This window comes from Cornus florida, unplaced genomic scaffold, assembly GCF_030987335.1.
Source record: "Cornus florida cultivar Cherokee Brave unplaced genomic scaffold, ASM3098733v1 CherokeeBrave_3.0.0_Hap2_Chr05, whole genome shotgun sequence".
In the NCBI taxonomy this organism is placed as follows: domain Eukaryota; kingdom Viridiplantae; phylum Streptophyta; class Magnoliopsida; order Cornales; family Cornaceae; genus Cornus; species Cornus florida.
The window spans coordinates 84,720,607-84,726,606 of record NW_026775575.1 but is presented as its reverse complement, the minus strand read 5'-3'; positions in this window follow the sequence as shown (position 1 = coordinate 84,726,606).

Genomic DNA, 6,000 nt, shown 5'->3' with positions numbered 1-6,000 from the left:
AACTCCTAAACGGAGAACAAGACTCACGACAAACGACGCCTTTGTCAGGACTAGAATAAACAGAAAGGGTAATGAACCCCACTCTCACAAGAGACTGACGACTCGTACCTGAATGCACCCGACACTTTGTCACACTTTACTCACCAATCGTCCAATTATGAACACTCAATCTCACCTAAGATGAAATGGACTCCTTACGCACAATGAGGTGAACTAACTGGATACCCGTATGGAACTATGAACACAATTCTAGGCGATCTTGCCATTAACAGACCATCATACACTATCAACACCGAAACTTCGCACACGCTACTCTGTAACACCCATGCTAATCAAAACTAATCAGATAAGAGCACCCATTGTTCACAGCGTACAAACACTAGGAATGATCATAGCCTACCGGACACTACATCCTGCTCTATCTGGAACTCGTTACTCCCAAATGATAACCTCTATGCTATACGATGACATTAGACCACCCATTACATCTCTACCTTTCTAGGCGACACTTCCTCGTATACCGTGCACACAAGACCCTTGACCTCAATCACAACAACCCACTGACTCTTCAAATGAAAAAGATGCCTATATGGTAACACCGCTCTTACTAGCTCTAAAGACTAAACCGTTCACAATCGCCTCAACTGGCATATAATCACATCACATACCTGATAACACATAACAAACAACTCACAATTCCTAATCTTTCCTCGAACCATACCTTAAAATGTCCCGCTCATCAGCACTAATCATCACATCATAACACTTTTATTGTCACTCATTTCAAACAACAGTTCAAACCTATCATCTCACCGAATCATCAAGCTACTACCAAGCGATTCTTCCTCCAACATCCTTAAGATAACACTATCACAACAAAAGAATAAGTATCACTCTCGATACTCCCCCACACGGCCACTATTTATCACTAGAAAAGAACCTCCATATGGCAATGCCATGCCAGCAAATCCCAGAGGGAAAAGTGGCCATAAAGACTAGAATGCTCAATACCCAAAAGACTTCTCAAAACCATCTACAACACAATTAGTCACCAACACTTAACCGATTACTCAGACCACTCTCCCCAATGCAATCTAAGCACCTAATCAAAATAACTTCACGCTCTAGGTTCAACATCTTTACCTCTCCTCCTCACCGTTCCTTAGAACACCCTTGGTCCCCAACAAAAGTCAAATGGGGTTACCAGCTAAACAACCTACGGGATCACCCTCGTCCCAATCATTCTAATCAACATTCTATTTATTTGAATCCTTAAAAAACTAGCACTTCAATTACCTTATATTACCTACCTTATCGTGTAACCTTGTACTACACAGCGAAAACTTACCACAATACCCACCTCGAGACTCTCTCGACAATCGTGACGACCTATAACCCCGTTCATCCATCGAGATATGCAATCAACTCACCAAGAGTCAATTACCCACAACACACTCATGTACTCATCCGAAATAAGGATCATCCCTTGACAAACCAGCCTCTAAAACAAACTCTTACAACCCATGTAACGACCCTCACCCTGGCCAGACACAATATTGTCCGCTTTTGGCTCACCCAAACCAGAGACTTCCCAGGGGGTCACCCATCCTGGTATTACTCCAAGTTAAGCACGCTTAACTACAGAGTTCTTATGGGTTCACGGCCATCACGGCTTTAAAACGCGTTGTGTCATAGAATGGTGTTGAATCTACATATAGCACTTGCCCCATCCACACCCAGACGATGTGGGATTGTGCACCTATAGCTCGCCCAGTGTGGTAGCCTACTGGTGCCCCCTGCACACGCTCACACACACCCGCCCACAAGGTCGCCACAATCACCCCCCCTTTGGGGCCCAACGTCCTCGTTGGCCACACTTCTGGCTGGGTTAGGCTCTGATACCATTTGTAACGACCCTCACCCTAACTGAATCACATCAAATAGTCAATCACTCAACACTGGTATGGCTCCAGCTAATGCCTACGCCATCCTAGACTTACAGAGTCCAACAAAATCCCTCAATAATCAGAACCACCACACTTCCGTGGATCATACTAGAATACCCAGAAAATACGTCTACCACTGATAGACTACACCAGTGATTCCAGTAACCTCTATCACACATATCATAAACTAGTTCGAAAAGAACCACCGTACCAAACCTTAACTCATGTCATAAACACCAATTTCCTAAGGTCATACATTTCTCTCTCGAAACCCTCACCCGCACACCTGACTTCCACGGTCACAAGAACCCACGTGCTAACACAAGAAACTTATACGTCTCACCTTGGAAATCGTGCCGTGCCATACGCAATCGTTCGAAAGTCGTGCCCGAAGCACTATGCCTAAAAATAACAGAAAACTGAAGCAGCCATGTACCAAATAGCTCGATTCACGAGCTAAAGACCTACGCCATTCGTTCGATAAGAACTGACACTCAAAGAACCCTGAAGCAACCGAACTCTTCGCCTATTTAGGTCAAAACTCACACAACTAGCTATGTCGCGATAAGTATTCTACTATACTAGCAACCATCCTATACTCGACCACATACTTTTATACATACATACTTATGTATATAATAACCGAAACATATACCTTGACACAACCATGTCCTATCCCATCATTTTAAACAACGAGTCCACTAAATCATTATGTGAAAAAAACAAACATCCTGTTCAGCATTGTCATGTTTTCAATTATTTATACATTTCATTGTCATTGCCATATAACACACATTTTAACAATTATACACGTAAGCATGTGAACACTTAGCAAATAAGCATGTCTTTTAAAACCATAAACGCATAAGCAATTAAGCAAGTAAGCATGCTTCTTAGATAACAAACACTTTAACACATAAACACATAAACAATGCAATCCACCCTCCATACAACCTTAGGTATGCCTCTACCCGTCGTCCTACTGGCTTTCGAACCATCGCTCTGATACCAAATTTGTAACGACCCAAAAGATACCAAAATAGTAATAATAATAAAATATATAAAAATTTCGGTATGACCTCCACAAAAAAAGTCTATTTACAACCTGTTGAAATACATAAAAATGCAATGGCCTCACTGGGCCTTAAAACTAATCTATCATGTCCCAACACATAATACAAATATTATATTACATTCCTAAAATGATTACATACATATAAAAAGTCTGGTTCTTCCATCTCATCCAAATAAGGAACACATCTTAGTTACATCAAGTTACAGCCCATAAAATGTAGTTAAAATTTAAATGTCCATAACTTACAACATTATACCAATTAAACTAAAGTTTCACAAAATAGTTAAGATTACATTTACAAAATATTAGAGTTTTAATACAAAAGATAGCAAAATAAAATAGATCTTTAAGCTCGTCTAAAATTGTGGTGGACTATCGTTCGCCACCTCTTTTCCATGTCCTGAAAAATGTTAAAAAAAAATTGGGGTGAGCATAAGCTCAGTAGGAAGTGTCTAAGACACACTTCTTATATCCCCGTGAATCCATACAATGAATAGATAAAAAGTGAACGGGATCATGCCATAGGGAAACGCACATTCTCAACTACAACAATAAGTATGTAGCAAATATCAACCAATCACAAGTTTACCACAATGTCATGAAGTGCAATATTATGCAAATGTTACTCCACATTTTCCGAAACATTTCCGTTTCAACTTCCAAACCGTTAATGTAATCCGACCCAAGGCACCTTCAAGATGTCACAAATGGAGGGTTGACTAACCATCCACGACCACAAGGCACCTCCAAGGCATCGCATCCGGCCTAGTTAGCTCAACCATACTCCCTTCTAGACTACACTAACAACACGGACATCCAGGCGCCTCTTAGGCGTCTGGTTTTCACAAACTCCTTTGAATTTTTTTTTCAAGAACAAATTCATTTATTTTAAAATATTTTTTCCCCATATTTCTTTCCCAATGGATGGAGGAATGCATCATACTTCATTTCATCATTTCAACCATAAATTTCCTCCACACTTTTTCAAATAAATTTATAAATTACTAAAAATACACAACTCATATTCTCATTCCACATTTTGCTAGCAATTTAAATATACAATTCACAAATTTATCTTACATAAACATGCTTAAACACAATATAATCAATTAACACTTTGTCATAATTTCATATATGGCATTTAAATAATTTTCAGAAACTTTTGCTAATTAAGCATGTAATTGAACAATTTATAAGAAATAGATTCACAAAAGTACAAGAAGACCATGAATTAGAGACCCCTACACTGAACAAGAATTTTCTTCACTAGATCATCAGAACCTCAAACCTCCAGCCTCCTGTGCAGACTCTCCGCTCTCACACTCTGTCGTCTCTCTCAACTTACTGCCTTTCCTCAAAACGCTCTGTGTCACAAATTTTCCATATATATAATTACTAAAGTCTCAAAACATAATATAGATAAATAGAGGCAATCCACTGACTCCACACAAATATGATATTAGTGTACACCATACGCTTCCATCAACATCATTTCTTAAACACTCCGTGAGAACCCACGTGAAGGCAAAATAATTTTGCCCAAAAGGCCACCCAGTAGGCCCGTGAATCATTACAATTGTTTTCTCAAATCCCACCCTCGGCAGCCACCCATTTGCTTCTTTCCTTTCATTCATCTGACATGGGATATATATGTTGGGATTTATATGCCCTGGCATAGCAAATTCCTGTTTGGATTAATTGACATATGTTCCTGACGTTTCTGAAATATTTATGTTTTATACAATTGGTGAATTTAATGTATTATATTTCGATTCACTATGAAATTGATAGTGTCCATGTAATTACAAGAAATATTTATATATATGTATGTGATGGCAATCAATGCATGATATATAAATAGTAATTATAAATTGTTCATAGTCGGTAATTATGGATGGACTCATAATTAATTAAGACTTGAACAGGATCCGCGTTAGGTTGAGATATATTGCGAGAGCCGTCGTATGCAATTACTCCCTATCACCGTCATGGCATTTGACTCTTAAGCATGAGAAAAGTATAGACTCTTTTATTAATTAATAATTACTTTGATTTGTTCGGCGGATTCTTCGGGATCCTTAGACCGACACTTCGGGTAGTTATGTAATTAATAGTTAGAGGGTTATATTTTCAATATTTGCATCATTGCTACTTGTATTTATTTTGTATTGATTATGGTTGATCACAAAGTAAATTCGAAGGCCTTCGTATGATTTTAGACAAAATGATTTATTATATATTTATTTATTAAATTATTATTTTTGTCGAACAAATGTTTTATTGTGATCGAGCCAGAAATAATCAAAGGTACCAAAATAAATATATTAATTAAGTAGTCGGATTGATGACATTATTTATCCGATAACTAATTATGCATAGAGGGGTCAAAGTGCAATATTGACTTAGAGGTTATTTATTATTTAATTGGAGTTCAATTAATTTCTTTTAGTGGAGTAGAAATTAATTTATGAATTAATTGAATTGGGTCCATGGACCGGGCCAATTATTAATTCATTGTAGCCAATAAAATAATAGGCCCAATGGATTCTCACTCATAGCCCAACTTGATATTGGAATCATATTAGATTTGAGACATGTAAATTAGAGATTGAGAAGGATTCGTTGTTTTCTTTTCTTTACCTTTATGTTGCCTATAAATATACATGGTCTATGTATATTTTAGGGGTGATTTTGATGAGAGGAAAAAAAGGAATAACTTTTCTCTCTCTAGAAAATTAGGGTTTATGTTCTCATCTAATGGAGACTCCCACAAGCCTAGTTTTCCAAGGTCATTCATGGAGGCTTATGAGTGATTCCTAAAGGCAAAACAATTACCAAGAAGATGGAGATCCAAGGAGAAGGCATCTTGCTAAGGGATCTACAATAAGTGAGAACATTCACTTTAGAGGAAAGTTTTAAAGGTTTACTCAGACCTTTGATGTAAGTTTCAATCCATTAATTGAATGATACATCATATTT